This window comes from Vulpes lagopus, chromosome 14 (assembly GCF_018345385.1).
Source record: "Vulpes lagopus strain Blue_001 chromosome 14, ASM1834538v1, whole genome shotgun sequence".
Lineage (NCBI taxonomy): Eukaryota > Metazoa > Chordata > Mammalia > Carnivora > Canidae > Vulpes > Vulpes lagopus.
Window position 1 is genome coordinate 28,195,735 of NC_054837.1, and position 20,869 is coordinate 28,216,603.

The window sequence follows — 20,869 nt, forward strand, 5'->3', positions numbered from 1 at the left end:
GAATGTAATATTTTAAATTCTAGTTTTCTTCTATGTGATTTTTTTTTTCTAGTATTCTTGCTCTCAAGATGACTGCACCAGTACAACACCTTTAGAAGGATGATAGCTATCCTTATGTAGCTAAATAGTCTGTATAATATAGTTGAAACCTATCTTTTGCAATCACTGGTTTGTACTTACTTGACTAGGCCCGCCTGTGTCTAGCTACAATGAACCACAGAGATGCAGACATGGCATACTTCATAGTTACAGATACATAAATGGAATATGGGACATGGGAATTAGAAACAAATAAGATTGTTGAGTCATGAAGAAGGCACAGAATTCAGGCTGAGGGAAGGGAAGATCACCTGAGTTTTTCTCCTGTGGAACTATGATGGAAGGTTGAAAGGAAACTGCTAGGAAGTGAAGATAAGATAATAGCTGGCAAACTGAGGCAGAGTGGGCAAGACGAGTTCTTCCAAAAAGTAGATTAAAAGGTTTGAAGCAGGCAGCCCGGGTGGCTCAGTGGTTTAGTGCCGCCTTCGGCCTGGGGCGTGATCCTGGGGTCCCGGGATCGAGTCCCATGCCGGGCTCCCTGCATGGAGCCTGCTTCTCCCTCTGTGCCTCTCTCTCTCTCTAATGAATAAATCTTTAAAAAATAAGTAAATAAATAAAAGGTTTGAAGCCCAATGTGCCCATTTCCCCACATCTTTGGAAAAGACAGACCCAAAGTTCGTTCAGGCTTGCAAACCAGCTAGCTGGAATCTGTAGGGATCATGATTTGGTTTTTTTCAGTTCTGTACATCAGATGTACGCATCAACCTAGACCAGAAGAATAGGACACCCCAGGCTTTGCTTTCCTCACCTGCAAAATAGAGAACTATGAATACTGACTGGATTGTGGAAGATTGAAAACCCATATAAGGTGCCTAATACATGGCTTATACATAATGAGCATTCAGTAAGCAGCTGAAAGATATTGAAGGATATTTCTAAGATTTACATCAATGGCCACAAAAAAGGAACTTGGGAAAACTTGTCTGAGCATAGGCAAAAATCGATTTTCATTCACCCCTGGTGGATTGCTATGTCAGCTTCAGATGAATAAAAATGAAGACGTGGTATCGGTGCTTTCAACCACATCCCAAGACCAATGGAATGAAACTTCCTGGCATCCCTGAATCAGTGCATGATAAACAATTAGGTGGTCACAGAAATGACTGCTGTTTAGCTGATCACGATGGCTGCTGTGTAGTTCAAACGTGGCATTTGGATTTCTTGCATATATCAATTTCAAATACAGGTAAGCATTTTAGTTGCGCAGATTATGTCACTTTGTCAGTTATTTGAAGTATATATGTTACAGGATGAAAGCACTTCAGTTAGTTTTGAACACTTCTGTAATCAAAAAGTTTAAGAAAGCAATAAGTAGAAAAATAGATGTTATCTAGTTAAGTTTGAAAGAATTTTTTTTTGAAAGAACTTTAAGCTTAAAAGTTTTTAGGAATTTTGAAATAGGCATGCAAAAGATTGGAAATAGTATGGCAAAAATCTTAAGTGCTTCTGAAAATAGAACGCATCTTGCAGTACACAAAGCTTGAGATAGAGGGATTGTGTACAACTGAATCATCAACCAGATTTTTTAAAGTCTAGGAACTAAGGAAGATGGGCCTACGTCCCTATCTTACTATTAGAACATAATATTCAGTGGTAGGGGCAGCCACAAGACAACATTCTCTTCCATCAACCTCAGGTAAAGATGAGCATTACTTAGTATTACAAATGTGCAGATGCCATAGGAACAGTAAATCAACTGATGGTGCTAAGAAAGTTCCATTCCTGCCTAATGTCAAACTTTGGAAAATTCTGACAGTTTGAATAAAGTTTTTTTGTTTTTGTTTTTGTTTTCTGGCTAGATTTCACACTCATTCCTGTGTCCCAAACAACCAGTTCTCTTATAGTGATGTTTGGCCGTGACCAATACAGAATTTTAATAATCATTCAGCCAAGATGTATATTTGGCACAGCTGTAGAAAAAATTCTAAGGAGCCACTTTAAAATGCATTCCTGTTTTCTTCTAGCCACCCAATTAGCACAGTATCAAATACCATGTCTCCCAGAGAGGACCAGCCCACACACCAGTTGTTCAGGGCTGGTATACAAGAGAACAGTAACCAGTCATTATGTTCTGGGACAGACTGGCTGCTTGACCTTTCCAGCAAAACCCTGGCAAGTTAGGTAGGTGTGGCGGGAGAACGGGTGGGTTAAAGCTGTTTCTGCTGAGGTTGGCAGAAGTTCATTTGCTATCTGCTGGAGATTTGCTCCATTCGCCAACTCCAGGAGCCTTCAGAGGAGACAAATTTGATAACCTGATACTTACCAAAATGAAATCACATCTTTCCAAGTATTGATGACCCACCTACAGACACCAGTATATTTCTTCTCACGTTTAGTGCTAACTAATGATTAAGGGATAGTTGGAGTTGACTCAAATAGTTTCTTAGTTGGGAGACCATGCAACGTAAATGATAAGATGCATGGATCCGTGGATCGGGTTTGGCTAGATTTTGCTCATCAGCTTGACTCCTGTTACTGCTCTTCTAGAGCCATTGGGTATTTCCCAAGACAATGGAATGAGGACAAAAGAGGAAAGAAAGCCAGCTATCTTATGATTGCTGCAGTGCACATGGCTTACTGGGTGCACATTTTGGTCACCTCTGCATTTATAGAGTTGAGAAAGGAGATTTGCATTTTCCCAACTCCAGAAAGCTGGGATTCTGCTAAGACAATGCTGTTCATACTGACAGGTGGAACCCTTCCAACAAAATCCTATCAAAGGCATACGTAAAGTGAGTAAAGTCACAATGGCTCTGTAAAAGCAGAGCCTGGGGGCTCGTCCCCCACCAGCTTCAGTCCCCAAGGATTGAAGCCAACACTTTGAGAACTACTGCTTACAGGTCTGGGTTTGTAGACCAGCATCAGTAAGAAGTCACTACAACTTCACCATTAGAGCTTTCTCAGCTTTGTGATGCCTTGTCTTAATATCTAACTAGCTAAGGGTTTTAATCCAAGCTCTCCCGATAGTCAGACAGGTCACCACTTTAGGATTATGTAGCTGGCTTTCCCTTCTTAGCGTTGCATCATGGGACAGATCAGGAAAGATGCTGTAGATCTGAATACAACATCTTAGAAGGCCAGGGTTTTTCACTGGGGGGGTCCCAGGCTGCTTTCCTTGTTTCTTGATTGTGTGTACAATTTAATTAAATGTATTTCACTGTATGTATATCAAGGTATATTACCATTTTATGTTACGTGTTTCATATTCTGTATATTTTTTAGTGTCTTTTTTTGGTGAAATATCTGAATACAATAGAAACGTATGTAAAATACCAATGTGCCCACACCTGGGTTAAGAAATAGAATACTACCAATACCTTAGGAGCCACCTGGGTGTACCTCCCCAATTACATCTACTCCCTCCAGGGTTAACTACTATCTTGAATCTGAAATTAATCATTTCCTTGCTTTTTATTGTCTGTGTCTCTAAACAATATATTAAGTTTTGCCAGTTTGTGAACTTTATATATGCTGTGTATATCCTTCTGTGAATGTCTTCTTGAAATATTTTCTTTCAACTTTTTAAAAAGTTTTACTTATTTAAGTAATCTCTATACCCAATGTGGGGCTCGAACTCATGACCACAAAATCAAAAGTCTCACGCTCTTCTAACTGAGCCAGCCAAATGCTTCTTGACTTTTTTTTAGAGGTTTATCCATGTTGACATGCTCAATTCCCATTTTAGGTTTTTTGGGGTATGATGGGGGGGTTCTCCTCTTGTCTTTTTTTCCTCTATTTTTTTCTATTTGTTTAGCTTCAGAGGTTACTATCTTTGCACTTCACATTCTCTGTCCTTTGGGATTGATAATAACACGTTAGGCCCCATTCTTCCATTTCCCTGTAACCTCTCTCTCTCTTCCATCCCTGTCCCTAAGCATTCTGAATGGTATCTTCAGCTATAGCTTCTAGTTTACTCATTTTCTCCTCACTTGGTTCTTTTTTTCAAAAATCTGCATGGTCATTTGTTGTCATTTGTTTCCCTGCTAATCTTTTTTAAAAAGATTTTATTTATTTGAGAGAGCAACAGAAAGAGCATGAGTGGAAGGAGGGGAAGGGCAGAGGGAGAGGGAGAAGCAGACTCCCCGCTGAGCAGGGAGCCTGATATGGGCTTGATTTGGGGCTCAATCCCCATCCTGGCCACTCTGGGATCATGACCTGGGCCAAAGGCAGACACTTAACCAGTTGAACTGCCCAGGTGCTCCCCTGGTAATCTTTTTAAATCTTATATTCTATTTCTCTAAGTATAATCACCATGGTTACTTTATATTCCATCTGATTATTCCAATATCTGAAGTCTCAGGGGCTCTTTTTCTATGGCTTGTTACTCCTACTGGTTTTTCATTGTTGTTTTCATGTGTTTTGTGACCTTTGAGTGGGAGCTGCCCACTTTTCCTTGCGTCTTTGCCCACGGGCAGTCTCTGTGGCCTGGATGGAAGTTGAGTTCTGTCAGCCAAGATGGAGTTTGCCTCTGCAGATAGGCTGTGACAGTGATGATACAGAAACCTTAATAAATTCCTCACTTGAAAGTTTTCAGATTGTACAGGTATCATGAAATGAAGCCTCAGACCTATACATTTTAGTGGTGAATTCTCAGGAGAGAGCTTTTTATTTCTCTCTACCCAATGCCAGGGTCAAAATAGGCAAGTCCCTTTGCTGTCTCCTTATGTCTGGCAGGGTTATTTCCTTATGCCATTATTCCTAGCTGGATTCAGGGTCCATTGTAAGTAGATTGAACCATATGATGCCTACAAAATTCAGCAGTGTCATAAAGCTTGTCCCCTCTCCCCCTCAAGGCAACTTTCTAATAGACTTTGAATAGGTCCCAGGCTTTATCCCCTTCCGCAGGAGCCCTAGAGAGTTGTAAAAACTGAAGCAGAGTGTCTCCAGGGTTTTGTAGAAGCCTTGAAGATAGAAGCCATTTGGGTGCTCCCCTGCCTGCCAACTCAAGTTTTCTATTTCCACTTTGTTAGGGAGCAATCTATGCCAGGCCTGTAGTTTATTTTTTAAAAACATACTTTTTATATTTGATTTAACATTTCAGTTATTTTAATCAGGAGGGTCTCTCAGGATCCTTCTTCATACTTTGGTCACTCCAAGTCTCTTAGCTCATTTCTATTTCTAATAGTTGATCTGGGAGCGCCTGGGTGGCTCAGTCAGTGAAGCATCTTCCTTCAGCTCAGATCATGATTCCAAGAATCTGGGATCGAACCCCAAGATGCGCTCTCTGCTCATGTATTTTTCATGTGTTTTGTGTCTCAAGCGGGGAGCCTGCTTCTCCCTCTCCTGCTACCCTCCCTCTGCTCATATTCTCTCTCAAATAAATAAAAATCTTTAAAAAAAATAGTTGATCTAATTAAGTTGAATCCTTGGCATTGTTTTTACTGCTGTTCTATGAATTCTAACACACGACCTAAACACAGAGATGTTAGAATCCAGGTGCTTGTCAGATTTCTCTTTAATAGTCTCATCCTTTGATCCTAGATCTCACTTCAAGTGGGAATTATTTTTTCCTTTATATTTAAATTGTTTGAAGTTACCACCTGCAAGTCCTTTTAAGGTCAGAGTGTGATGTAGAAAATATTCTACTGGGTAGGCGTATTGTTACTGTTATTTTTAAAACTCCTCTGTTGATTTGCGTTTTCCTCCCGTAAGAATTTATTAGACCACTTGGCTTCCATACCAGGAAGCGAAGCTGCTGTCCTGGAGAGATTAATTATCAGGACTGATGCAGGCCAGACAGCAGAGGCCCCTCACCTTACAGTTCCTGGGTTACTGAAGTGAATCGTGAGCTCCCTGAAATTGCATGCAGTGCATTACCTGTGAGTGCATATGCGAATCTTTCTAAGGAAAAGATTTATAGTTTCATCAAGTTTGCATAATTAGAGAGTGTAAGTGGTGGTTTAAAATGAGTGAGTAGACTTGGGTCCTACCTCAAACTTCATTTGACTTGAAAGTGGATCTTCTCGTAGTTACTGTAATTCTAGGGAGTTTCTAAAATATAAAGATAAATTCTTAGGCCTAGAATTTAATTCTCTCTCCCCTCGCCCTCTTTGGTCTCATGTTTTGAAATGATATTCATGCACTCTTCTTAGTAATTATCTCATTCGTGGTTCCTTTGCCAAGAGTAACAGATCCCATTGGTAATAACTACGTTGTGCACCTTTGTGTTCATTTTGATGAATAAACAGTAGAATCATACATCTTCCAGCCATAAGAGAATTTTCTGAGTTGTTAAGTTTCTGAACAATAATATAGATGGGTGAGATTCAGCTTAAGCTTTCTATTCCTTTAGAAACCATTTGTTAGAAGGAGGAACGCAAGCTCGGCATTATAAGGTTTTCCGGGAAGTATGCTGCTCAAGCTAGTTCCTTTATACACAGAAGTACCCATTTTTGTAATTAGTTTGTGGATACTCGTGGCCTGGGGCTGGTTACACTAGCTCCTGAGTCTACAGAAGCCCACAGGGACAGCAGTTCCTCCTCCTGAGGGCCATGCTGGGCAGTGTTTAGAGCACAGGCTCTGTAGCCTTAGGCCTGGGTGGGGATTGTCACTGCCCCTTCTGATTGTGTGGCCTTGGGTGAATCCTTTAACCCCTCAGTGCTTCCCTTGATAGAACGGGGATGATAACATCTACATCAGGGAATGCTGATCAAATTTGATCAAAATGAATGATCAAAGTTAAAAGCTTTTTAACACATGGAAAGACCCATTATAGCTGTGCAACAAACCTGAGGCATTATTATTATTATTGTGACTCCTGCCACCAAATCCAGGTAGCATTAAATGAATGGTGTAAAACAGTTAAATAAAAGCAAAACTAAAAAAAAAAAAAAAAAAAAAAAAAAAAAGCAAAACTAGAAGCACATGTGTGGTTTAGTCAAGCATCCGACTCATGATTTCAGCTCTGGTCATGATCTCGGGGTTGTGGGATTGAGCCCTGCAGCAGATTCTGCACTCTGGGGAGTCGTTTGTCCCTCTCCCTCTGCTCCTCCACCTGCTCATGCCCACACGCTCTCGCAGGCATGCATGCACTCTTTCTCTCAAAATCTTTCTAAGAAGGGCTTGAGATAGATTCTTTTTAAAGAATCTAAGTTGCTCTCACATTTGAAGATTTTTTTTTTAATCCTGAAAAACAACTCCATTCCCTCACCATCATGTACTTGATAACCAAAAGTGGAAGTACCTGTGAAAAGCACTGTTAGAAAATTCTACTCTGAAGATCTGCAGACTTTTCTGCAAGTAACACTAAGCTAACCAGGAAACTAAAAACTCACTATATACAGTCTCAACAAATCAGTTATAAGTTAATATCTTTAGCATCTTCAATCTTCTAATTTATTTGGAGGGGTACAATATACGTAAATAATTTTCTAAAACTGCAGACACCATAAGTATTTAAAGTGGATCTTCCCTTCATCCCAACCCCCCAGATGAAGCTGTTCCCCCTACATTGACTCTCTACAGAAAAAGCTGTTTCTGTTTTTCCGTGCACCTTTCGGGAATATGCCACAGATATGCACACATGCACCAGCATGTATGAGTATACATCCTACTTCACTTTTTTTTTTTAACATAAAAGGTACTGAAACATTGTTTTCATTACTTAACTATATACTGTAAACATCTCATATTAGCATATTATAGAACTAACTCATTCTTTCATCTCCACCCCTGATTCTAATTTTTCAAAAAGCTTATTTAAAAAAACTCATTCTTGGGCACCTGGGTGACTCAGCGGTTGAGCATCTGCCTTTGGCTCAGGGCATGATCCCAGGGTCCTGGGATGGAGTCCCGCATCGGGCTCCCTGCATGGAGCCTGCTTCTCCCTCTGCCTGTGTCTCTGCCTTTCTCTGTGTGTGTGTCTCTCATGAATAAATAAATAAAATCTTTTTTTTTTTAATTCTTCCTTTGTTGAAAATAGAGAATTGTGAAGTCAGGTATGTAACAGAAAAATGGAGGGAAGGTGGGGAGAGAGCTTTATCATGATCCATGCTTCCCCACACGGGGACCTATTTTATGCCAGCAGAACTGTCAGCCTTTACCTAGAAACATTTGTTCTTGTAACAAGCCACGTTCTCAGTCCTGGCTCCTCAAGTGCAAGTTGAGGAGTACCTACTGAGTTGTTGCCAAAAGAGGGAAGCGAGCTTAATGAGCCCTCCTACAGCTTTGTGATTGTGCCAGAAGGAAGTGGCAGGGATCACATACACCTCCAGGGGCCTGGTGGGCCTGCCCGGGGCAGCTCGGTGCTGGTTCTTTAGTTACTCCAGTGTTTGTGGAACTTGGGTGTAGAGCTAGGGCGGGAGTTTTTCACTATTTCTATGTAGTAGCTGGTCATCATCCATGTGGTTAAAAAGTCGTTTTCAAGGGTAGGAAAGGATAGGCAGTGGAAGGTCTCCTGAGCCTCCGTTTTCTTCCCCAGAGACAAGGAATCCCTAATCCTAATTATAAGGATAAATGGGTCCTTTTTTCCTTACACACTAATTTTTTGCACACTTCTACATCTCATTTTATGTAAGTCTACTAACGTACTCAGTAGTAAAGCTTGGGGCTCCTCCTATATTATGTGTACATACTGCTGCCTTATTCTTTTTAGGAACTGCCTAGTATTCCTTGACACTTACTGTTATTAGCTGCCTATGGATGGATTTTTTAGGATATTTGCTGCTATAAATAATACTGGAATAAAGATTGTTGCTCATACTGAGGTGTATACATGCTCAATTCAGGTGCTGTGTGTTGAATAAATTCTGTGATGCCAAATTGCAAATCAAAAGGGAGGTCAAGGGCAGCCCCAGTAGCTCAGAGGTTTGGCGCCGCCTTCGGCCCGGGGTGTGATCCTGGAGACCTGGGGTCAAGTCCCACATGGGGCTCTCAGCATGGAGCTGCTTCTCCCTCTGCCTGTGTGTCTCTGCCTTGCTCTGTCTCTGTGTTTCTCATGAATAAATAAAAATAAAATCTTAAAAAAAAAGGGTGAGGTCGATTTTTTTTTCTAACTCTTCACTCTGGAAAAATGTCAAATATATACCCAAATAGAAGAGTATGAAGCCCTCTGCAGCTGCCAACTCAGCCAAGCTTGTGTCATCTCCTTCCCTCCCCAATATGATCACTGTGGAAGATGCCCTAGCTAGCTATCACTGTACTCTAGATATTTCAGTTTGTACCTCTAAAAGATGATTTTTTAAAACCATAACTATAATACCATTATCATACATAATACCAGTCAGCATTCAAATACTGAAATCCATGGGTTCCTAATGAAAATATTAGGGATTGCACAACGTCCACACTCTGATTCTGTCTTGCCTTCTTCGTTTGTTACCTAGAATATGTCTCTGCAGAGAAACTTCCCTTCACCTGCCACTTGATTACTCTGAATTATATAATATATATAGGAAAGTCAGGATGAATGCTTGGCTCTTTCCTTTTACCAACTTTCAAAGTAAATGTGTCCCCTATCATCCTCTCACAGGTGACTGGTGAGTTAGGACTTGGTTTGGTTTTGCACTGTTTGGATATCATGAGGAATATTTGAAATGTTTCAATGTGTTGTCATTCAACATAGGGCTTGAACTCAAAACCTGAGCTGAGATCAAGAGTCAGATGCTTAACCAACTGACCACCCAGGTGCCCCAGGAAACACATATTTTTAAGAAAAAATAAATAATTAGGTTATGCTGATATTTCCAGTCCAGATTTAGGATTATACAATTTTTGCTTCTTTGATTTTACATTGTTGTATCTCTCCTCTTAAATAGTGAAAATCTTAGTTCCTGGCCACAGTAACCTAATTATTTGCTTCATCCTATAGTATATATAATGATTTCACAATAATAATATAAGTATTATTTTGTGGGGGTTTTGTGTTTTTTAAAGAATTTACTTGCCAGAGAGAGTACAAGCAGGATGAACAAACAGCAGAGGGAGAGGGAGAAGCAAGCTCCCTGCAGAGCAGGAAGCCAGATGCACCAGGACACAGAGCTTGATCCCAGGACCCTGAGATCATGACCTGAGCTGAAATCAAGTGTTGGACACTCAACAACGCTACCCAGGTGCCCCAATAATATGAATAATTATTAGCAACATGACTACTAATTTTTTTTTTACAGTTCTTTTTGTCCTTAGATTCATTTCTCACCCTTCTGGGATGCACCAATTACTGTTTTAAAGTCACCCAATATTGGGGATCCCTGGGTGGCTCAGCGGTTTGGCTCCTGCCTTTGGCCCAGGGCGCGATCCTGGAGCCCCGGGATCAAGTCCCACGTCAGGCTCCCGGCATCGAGCCTGCTTCTCCTTCTCTCTCTATGTCTATCATAAATAAATCTTTAAAAAAATAAAATAAAGTGACCCAATATTATTTTTAAGTTATGTTTATTTAATTTTGCTTTTATACCTAAGGATAAAATAATTGCAGGGTCCCAAAGTCAAGTACACAAAGCAAGGTATGTTCAAAGAAGTCTAGCTTCTCCCCCTGCCCTCTCTACCCTGTCCTTACCTCACCCTGTTTATCCTCCTAAATGTGCATGCATGTGTGTGTGCACGTATGTGCATGTTTAATATAAGTCAGTACATTAGATTCCTAAGCCCTCTTTCTTGGAGAATGGCAGGATCTTACACACTTGATTTCACCTGGCATTTTTCCTTAACAGTTTCTCTTGGAGACCATTCCATGGCAGTCTTTGAGTTCCTCTTGCCGTTCTCCAGCCTTGTGGTCCTGCAGAGTGGAAGGTACCATATTCTATCCGACCAGTTCTCTGCCAGTGGACGCTGGGGCAGTTCCCAGCCTGTGCTCTCACAGTCGTGCTGTGGTAACCGACTGGCACATACATCTTGCCATATGACTGGCCCAGTGTCTTTGAGATAGGTCTGTAGAAGAGGTATTGCTGCCTCAAAGGATAAATCTATATGCTTTTTTGTTAAGTTTGATGTGTTAATTGCCAACCTACTTTCTAGCAACAGTGTTTGCAAGTAGACTGGTTCATTGGAAATGCACATTTGCAAGACTATGGCACCCTGTGTATTTACAGATGTCCTTGCTTAAGCCTTGAGCCCCTTGAGCCTCCAGTTAGTAGCTGGTCACAAGAGCCAGGCCCTGTTGACCAGGCTTAGGCAAGGAAGGGGGGATGGGACTATGCTGACAGAACCAGGAACCATGATTATTTTGATGCCAAGTCTCCCTTGGTCTTCCGTTTCTTCTGATTCTTCTAGGTCATTTCTTTGAATTTATGAGCGCATGTCTGTATTTGTGTGTGTGTACATGGCTAGATGTGTCAGACATCAAGTTTGTTTTTTTTTTTTTAAGATTTTATTTATTCATGAAAGACACAGAGAGAGAGGCAGAGACACAGGCAGAGGGAGAAGCCTGTGTCGCCACAGGGAGCCTGATATGGGACTTGATCCTAGGACCCCAGGATCATGACCTGAGCCAAAGGCAGACAGACCCTCAATCACTGAGCCACCCAGGTGTCCCAGACATCAAGTTTCAATAACTCACCAGTAAGTGCCTTCTGATTACAGGTCAACACACCCTCAGTCCCTTCCTTCAAAGCCAAATATTTGTTGAATGGCTGATATGTCCTAAGTGGACATTAGAGGTGTCAGAACAGTCTCTTCACCCTTCCTGGGCTTCAGGGTTATTTCTGCAAGGGTGAAACTGGATTAGAAAACAATAGGGGAAAAAAAAAAAAAACAATAGGGCCTCCCCATGGTTGATGTGGATGGGAATTTCAGGCTGAGGAAGGGATGCATCTCTGGGCTCAAGTATCCATTTTTCTCTCAGATACACTTTGGGAGGCGGTGTTGCTCACATTAATATTCCCCAGTTAAAAAAAATTATTTATTTACTTATTTGGGGAGGGGGGCAGAGGGAGAGAATCTCAAACAGACTCCATGCTGAGTGTGGAGCTCGATGCAGGGCTCCATCCCAGGACCCTGATATGACCTGAGCCAAAATCGAGAGTTCAACACTTAACTGATGGAACCACCCAGGCACCCTGATATTCCCCAACTTTTTAGACATAGATAATCCAAGCTGGTTGTGCTGGATTTTTTTAGACAGTACAGTTGCCTCTCTAACTTGTTCCCCCATCCTCTCCTGGTATATAGAGGCAAAGGTTGAGTGAAATTAATCTACTACTCCTTGACAGAGACACTGGTTTAGCAATGGTCAGACCAGCCCAAGCCAACTAGCACATAGTATTCCCCTGGCCAGAGTGTGTTCAGAGGTAGAAAGACAATCCACATTGATCTGATCAAAACAGAAGGGAGCCTAGGACCATCCTTTGATTGGGGAGAAGGGGCAGGGCCAAGAATGCCCATCTCCTGTAGCAGGTACAGTATGCCAATGTGAAGCCTAGAACTGCTATATTTTGCAACAAGGGAGGAAACTAGTCTGAGGAAAAAACCAACCCAAGGGAAATAGAGGGGCCAAGAGAACAGCAGAGAAACAGCTAAAGCCTTGATCAGACCATACCTGAAACCTACCCTATCACTGGACTATTTCAGTAAAGAGAAAAATTTCCTTTATTATACAGGTTAGTTTGAATTGAGTTTTCTGGTACTTGTAGCCAAAATGGGCTTCTTCTTATGTTTTCCATCAAATTACTAAGTGAGTGATAGGAGATAAAGCAGCTTCTCAATAAAATAGTTTAAAATCACCACCAAATATCAACAGTTGTATCATTCAAGGACCTATATATCTTTGTGTTTCGCAGGAAAAATCTTCACAGATCACCTTTGTTCTCTAGCCCAGCCCACACCTTTTGGTGGCACATGGAGTGGAATTGTATGAGAGGTAGTTTTTTTTTGTTTTGTTTTTTGTTTTGTTTTGTTTTGTTTTGTTTTGTTTTGTTTTGTTTTGAGAGGTAGTTTTAATGTGCTCATTGCCCCCCCTGCTTCCTTCTCGGACAGCTAGAAGTAACGGCCAGCAGAGTGAACTCCCCCACACCGACTAGGAAGGCACTGAGCTCCCTCTAGTGCTTTTGTATTCCCCCTAAATGAGCAACCATAGCCTAAAGTTGGAGGATGTGGAGAAGAAATGGTGCTGCTAGCACAAACTGATGCTGGGCGTTGCTGACCAGAGCCCAAGAGAAGACCCAGTACAAGTTGGGTGATGTCCATCTTCTGTTTGGTGTGTGTCCTGATGTTGGCCACCTCTCATCTCTGTCCTGAGCCCTGTCCCCGTGTCAGCTCATTCAGTCTTCCCAAGCACAAGGTAGGTATTCTGATTCCCATATTACTGAATAGTGAAGAAACTGAGGCGATTGTTCTTACTAAGGCAAACGATGCATTTTTTTTATTAATTAAATGTTAGCCCAGCCCAGTAGGCACTTCATAAATATTCACCAAGTGAATGAATGTTGCCTCTTTTACTGGGGTTGTACAAGCTGATAACTCCTCAGTGCCTTTCTTCATTTAGGGACTATTTATAGCAGTTACTCTGCACCAGGGGAGACAGAGGTCCTGCCCTCATGGAATTCAGTCTAGTGGGAGACACAGGCAGTAAACCAAGAACTAAAGGCTGTGGGTATGTGTGCATGAAGCAGGCACCCGGGGCAGCCTGATCTGGGGAATTGGGAGACCCTTCTAAGGAAACATCATTGTGACAGAGACCAGCATGAGAAGGAACTGGCTGGACCCTACTGGCGGACACAGCATTTCAGAAGGAGGAACAGCAGGTGTGCCAGCCCTGAGGGAGGAGCCTGATAGGAGAGAAAATCCAGCCCAGCCAGCACATCTGGAGCACAGTAAAGGGGTGTGGGTGGGGTGTGGAGGAGCAGGGACCAGAGAGGCAGGGCCACCTGCGTTTTTATCCCAAGAGCAAGGGGGAAGCCAGGGAAGGTTCCTGAGCTCTGTGAACTCCAGAATTAACTACTTTATTCCTTAACCTAGGGGTAAAGACATGTGTTTTTTACAGTATTCTGCATAATTATTTGAACGTCTGTGACATTTCCTAACAAAGAGATGAGATTATATTTTTAAAAATCGCTCTCAGTCCTATGTGGCAAGCAGGTCTGAGGAAGACAAGAGTGGAAGTGGAGAAACTATCACAAGCAAGAAAGTGGTGACATAGCCCCAGGGTGATTACAGTGAAGACAAGAGAGGATGTGCCCCAGCGACGACAAGGGGAGCAGAATCAAGGGGTTTCACGTGAGTCATCAGGCCCCCAGAGTAGAGGGAATAGAGAAGAATCAAAATCCTTTTCTGATGTGAAAAGCCACGTGCCTAACAATAAATTCTATTTCCATTCTAAAGACAACAAGCACTAAAGCATGGTCATGACCACAAGGGACTCTGCGACAGACAGAACCTGGTGTCAAATTCACCAGCAGTGATATTAGGCAAGACAGCCAGCCTCTCGGAGCCCCCCTTTCTTTCCTTAAAATAAAGACGTTCAGTGGTTGTGAGGATTGCAGAAGGCAAGCGTGTAAAGCATGTCCTCACGCAATACCAGGCACACGGGAAACAGTCAGTGGAAGGGCTCCGTCTGGTTGTTACTGAAAACCTAAAGAGACTCTTTAACCTCCCAAGTTGACGGCAGGATCTGGGCTGGATCCCAGGTCACCTGGTTCAGCCACTGGTTCTCATACTGGGTGCCATGAGAATCCCCTGTCATGCTTGGCAGAAATACAGAGTTCTGGCCTCACCTCCAGAGATTCTGATTTGGAGTCGAGGCCCAGGAATGTGTGCTTTCATCACGTTCAGTACCAGACCACTGCAGATACTGGGGTTTGTGGGTCACACTTACAGAGACATGGGTCCAGGTCCTACTGTAATAAAACACACCCATGCTCCCTTGCCAACCCCAACCACCACCAACCACCACCAACACTGCCCAGGTGGTGATAAAAAGAAAAGTGATAGCTCTACCTCTTGGTAGTTTCTCTTCTGGTGGCGGTGACAGGAACATCAATCAAACTGGCTGCAGCAGAAAGGGGATTTATTGGCTTGTGCAACTCCCAGGTGCAAGGTAGCTCTGAGCACAGCAGGATACAGCCTCCCTGCGACCGCAGAATGCCTCTGCTCCTGTCTGCGTTGGCCTAACCCCCAGGCAAGCCTTCTCCACCTGCTGCCCCACAAGGCCAGGCTCACCCATCCTTGCAAATGGCAGTCCCAGCAGAAGAACTGTTAGCAAAGAGTCCCAGCTAGAGGTTCCCATGGAGCCCCACTGGCCTGGTTGGGTCAGCCACTCTCGAACCACTTGGAATGAAATTAGGGAATGGCTGACGTTGCCAGAAGAAGGAGGACAGATTCTGAGCAGGAAGAAACTGAAGATGACCACCACACTCCAAAGGAGACAATAGGAGAGCTCTGATGAGAAATAGCCCTAAATTACAATGAGCTCTCACAAGCGTGAGACCCCAGTTCCTGGAGATGGTCAGGCTGTGGCCAGAGGGCACTTTGTAAGGTGCTACCCAGAGAAAGGTTTTCTTCCAAACAGTTCTCATGCCTCTAGACCTCAGCTCCTATAATGTCCTCTTCCTCCTTTTCCTAACCCAGGAGACCAGCCTAAACATCACTTTCCCCAAGAAGCCTCCTCCCCCAACTGCCCTGTGGCTTTGCCTCCCTCTGTGGGACTGTAACCATAGCTCCTGTAGACAGAGCGGGCTTAAGTCCTGCCACTTCATAGCTGGGGGACCCTGGACAAGTGACTTCATTCTCTGAGCCTTGTTTTCTCAACTGTATAGTACCTGGCAGTTTCCCAAAGCTCTCTCTGCACTTCCTCAAATATCATAGACTTTTTTTTTTTAGCAGGGCGCATGATGCCCTGAATAAAAGGCACATTACTCCTGTTTCCTTGAAGCTAGGTATCCTGGGACTAGAGGGGGACTAGGGACTCCCAGGGGGTGCGGGCAGCAGTGTCAGAGACTGGTCTGAAGGCACGGCTAGCATGCATCTATCATCTCTCTCCTGGCCCATACCCTCAGTCCTGCTGCCCGAGACACACGCCACCACCCTTGACCGGGAGGAAGGCCCTGGGAATGGCAGAGCAGTGACCTGGGCACCCTACCTGCCCTGGAATTCAGGCCTCCAGCCTTCGGCATGAGAAACAACTTCTGGTTTGTTCTATCCATGATAATTTAGGGCCCCCTATGATAGCAGGATGTCACCTGAACTCAGTCCCTGCCTCCCAGGGGTGGTTGTGGGGATTAAATGAGAGGATGTGCTGAAGATGCCCAGCATGGGGCCACTGCATAGTAGGTGCTGCCTCCATGTGGACAGCTGTTCTCTCCTCCCAGTTATTATTATTACTATCTACTTGTGGACAGCTGTTCTCTCCTCCCAGTTATTATTATTACTATCTACTTCGTTCTGCCTCCCACAGATGCCTGGGTTGTTGACCGTCTGCCCACCCCCCACACACACAGATACTGACACTGGGGGCATGTACCTTCACATCAGGGGCTTTGCCTTCTCTCTCTCCCTCAGCTCTGGCCTGGGTTCCTTGGATGCAAATGATAGAAACCAGCTCCGGCAGATTATTGGACAACTGCAAGGCACCCACAGGATGGCAGGGCCCCCCTGCTTGGCACAGACAAGCACTAGCAGCACACAGAGCTTCCACACACGAATCCCACCCTGATGTGAGTAGTTGCCAAGTGTTCGCTGTCTCCCCATGTCTCTCCCACTGGCTCCATTTGAGTACACGCCTGCCTTTCAGAAGAGGGCACACCTTGATGAACATGTCCCCCATCCGGACCCAACAGGAGTAAATTCATTCCCAAGAGGAAAATGGCCACCAAGCAGCAAATGTCCCAAGTATGGGCAGGGTCTGGATGCTCCAGGAAGTGAGAAGCAAAGACCCTGACCCAAACAAAAGTGAAATCTATCACCTCTCAAAGACGGATGCCTGCACATGGCTGCTCAGGGCCAGCGGATCTGTGGCTCAATGACTCATCAGCAGCAGCATCACTGGGGCCCAGGTACTTTCCACCCCTGGTTCTGCCATCAGGCTGCGAGCGGAAACTCCAGACTTGATGAGGAAAAGGAGAGGAAGGCCCCTACTGCATTGCTCCTGAGAAGAGGACCTATCCCAGAAGCCCTAGGTGTCACTGGCCAGGGCACTTCATCACATGCCCTTTCTGGAAACATAATGACAAGGACAGATGGAATTGCCAAAATGGGTTTTGACTAATCTCACGAGTGGAAAGAAGTTGGGGGTGGGAGGGGGTCAATTCTGGGCTAATGTGGGACTCATCTGGTCAAACCTTCTCCAGCTGGCCAGGAAGGTTGAACCACATCATTGAGTAGTTTCCATGAGTAACCAGCAGGTGGAACAAGGCAGTGCTGCTCCATCCTTTAGTGTGAAGTTCTGCTCAGCAGCCCAAGTCAGAAAATACTTCCAGGGTCTCACAAGCCCCTGCACCCCTGCTCCCAACCAACCACTTCAGACACCAACTGCAAGTCCAAGCTTTTATCTATGCCTCTTTTATTTTTTTTAAAGATTTTATTTATTTATTTGAGAGAGAGAAAACACAATTGGAGGGAGGTGCAGAGGGAAAGGGAGAAGCAGACTCTCCACTGAGCAGGAACTCGACGTAGGGCTCGATCCCAGGATCCTGACATCATGACTTGAGCCATAGACAACTCGCTTAACCCACTGAGCCACTCAGGCACACCTATGCCTCTTTTATAAAAATTAGAGTTTCCCATGACCCCTCCTCAGGTTTGATAACTTGCTAGGCTGGCTCACAGAACTCAGGAAAATGGTTTACTTATAATTAAGGGTTTGTTCTAGGACACAACTCGTAAACAGCCAGATGGAAAGGATGCACGGGGCAAGGTTTTTGGGGTGGCACGCAGAGCTTCTGTGACCTCTCCAGGCATGTCACCTCCCCAGCATCTCCATGTGTTCACCAGCCAGGAAACTGTCTGAACTCTTCCCCTTAGGGTTTTTAACAGAGACTCCATTGTGCAGGCACAGCTGATTGCGTCACTGGTGACTCACGCAGCCTCCAACCCCTCTCCCCTGAGAGGCCGGGTGGGGTGGGAAGAAGTAGGGGGATAGATGTGGGATTGAAAGTTCCAGCCCTTGACAACCACCCCCTATCCTTGGGGCTTTCCCAAAGTCACCTCACTCCCATACATTCAGGAGTGTTGGAAAGGGACTTGTTATGAACAACAGATGCTCCTTTCATCTTTATCACCCCGGAGCCTATTCAGGAGCTGGGGACCAAAAACAAATATCATAAGATGGTCTTAGTGTTCCTATCACTTAGGAAATTACAAGGGTATTAGGCACTCTGGTCAGGAGCCATGGACGAAGACCAAAATATCTATTTCTTCCATCAAAATATCACAGCCCAAACCTCTCTGCCAAATTCCAGACTCAAATCCTACTGCCTACATGACCCCTCCCCTCTGACGATTCAAACCAAATGTTATCACAAACAACTGGGATGTCCTCTCCCAGACTCTTCTGTCTCCACGATGCCACCACCATGCACTCAGGTACCTCCTCCTCCCCCTCCGTGTCCAGGCCATTTAGCTCCTGAACCCACGCCCATGTTTCCTTTCCTACTCCCAGCACACCAGTCCGAGCCATTATCTGGCCTGTACTCCCACCTCTGCCTTCCCTAACAGCTACTCCTTTTCCAGAAACCAGAGTTACCTCAGCAAAAACAAACTGTATCAATGGATGGAAGCATGAACAAAACACAGCACAGCCACACAATGGAATATTCAGCCGTAACAGAAGTACTGGTCCATGCTATAACACCAAGGGACTTCAAAAACACACTGAGCGAAAGAAGCCAGTCACCAAAGGCCCCAGATCGTAGGATTCCATGTGTAGAAATATCCAGAATAGGCAAATCCACAGAGACAGAACGCAGGTCAGTGGGTGCTGTGGGCTGGAGAGGAGTGAGAATGGAGACCAACTATTTCATGGATACTGGGTTTCCTTTTGAGATAATGGAAAAGTTCTGGAACTGAGCAGTGGTGAACATTGTACAACATTGTGAATGTACTGAATGCCACTGCTTGTATACTTTATAATGGTTAAAGTGGTAAAGTTTATGTTATGTGTATTTTACCACAGTAATTTAAAAATCAAACTATGGGGCAGCCCGGGTGGCTCAGCGGTTTAGCGCCGGCTTCAGCCCAGGGTGTGATCCTGGAGACCCGAGATCGAGGCCCACGTCAGGCTCCCTGAATGGAGGCTGCTTCTCTCTCTGCCTGTGTCTTTGCCTCTCTCTCTGTGTGTGTGTCTCTCATGAATAAATAAATAAAATCTTTAAAACAATAAAAAAAATTAAAAAAATCAAACTATGTCCCTCCCCTGCTTAAAATTCCCATGGCTTCTTGCACTTCACGTCAACTTCAGTGCTTCCTGTTGGCCTCTGCCCTCCTCTCTGATCTGGTTCTTGCCCATCTCTGCCCCTCCTACCATATTTGGATAACTCTGGCCTCCTTTTGGTTTCTCACCAAGCCAGGCTCTTTCCCACCTCAGGCCCTTTGCATGTACTGTTCCCACTGCTTAGAAGGCATTCACTTCCTTTCATGACTTGCTCTATCTCAGTTTTCAGCGTTAATTTAAATGTCACAGACAGGCCTTCCCCAACCATCCTACCTCATCTCTCTTTCCACCACTGTAATTGTCTGCCATAACCCCCTGGTTGTCTCTTTCATAATACCATCATTGGGTCCTTGTGTGCCTCCCTGTAGAAAGTAAGTTCCATGAGTGGAGGTTGACTCTTGTCTGTCTCATTCACCTCTATGTTCTCAGTGCCTACCACAGAGTTGGCACTGAGAAGCTATATGCTTAATTTCTTTTTTTAAGATTTTTTTATTCATGAGAGACACAGAGAGGCAGAGACATAGGCAGAAGAAGAAGGCTCCCTGCAGGGAGCCTGAGCGGCACTCCATCCCACGACCCCAGGATCACGACCTGAGCCAAAGGCAGATGCTCAACCAGTGAGCCACCAAAGCGCCCTGCTATTTGCTTAATTAATGAAAGATCACCCAGCTCACAAGGGAAGGGCAGAGGCAGGATTTAAATCCAGGTCTCTTTGATGCCAACTCTTTTTTTTTTTTTTTTTACAATTTCATTTATTTATTCATGAGATACACAGAGAGAGGCAGAGACACAGGCAGAGGGAGAAGCAGGCTCCCTGCAGGGATCCTGATGCGGGACTCCATCCCAGGACCCCAGGATCATGACCTGAGTGGAAGGCAGATGCTCAACCACTGAGCCCCAGGTGCCCCTTGATGCCAACTCTTATGTTCTTTCTACTCCTCCACATGATTCTGAACCATATTTGAAGCAGGAGCCTTGAATCAAGTATCAGAGAATAGGGTCAGAGTTAGCCATGACCTTTTAATGTAGCTCTATTATCACGTAGAGGAACGTGAGCCTCATGTGGTCACTGCTGTAGATGGATTGTATCTGCTGGCAAACCAGCCTCTGGACCCAGATGGCACATGTAACTCTGGAAATCCAAACAGAGCCCCGACTGAGATCTCATGGACTTCTTTCCTCTTTTCTGCTTCCTCGTATTCTCCTAGAGCCAGACTGGGGCTTTGCCCTAGGAAGGGAAGTAGTTAACTGCAGCAGCTGAAAACACTGGCCTGGAGGAACCAAAACCAGCACTGGGTAAAGCCAGAATGGGCCCAACCCCTGGCCTCTCCCAGGGCACAAGCGGGCCCAGACTCAGGCGGCCATGCTCTGACCTTCTCCAGAAGGCTCCACAAACATCTCCAAAATGCAGACAGGTCCTGGGATGGTGACTGGCTCGTACTTGAGCAAGCTGAGCTTACGGCTTGGTAAGAAATG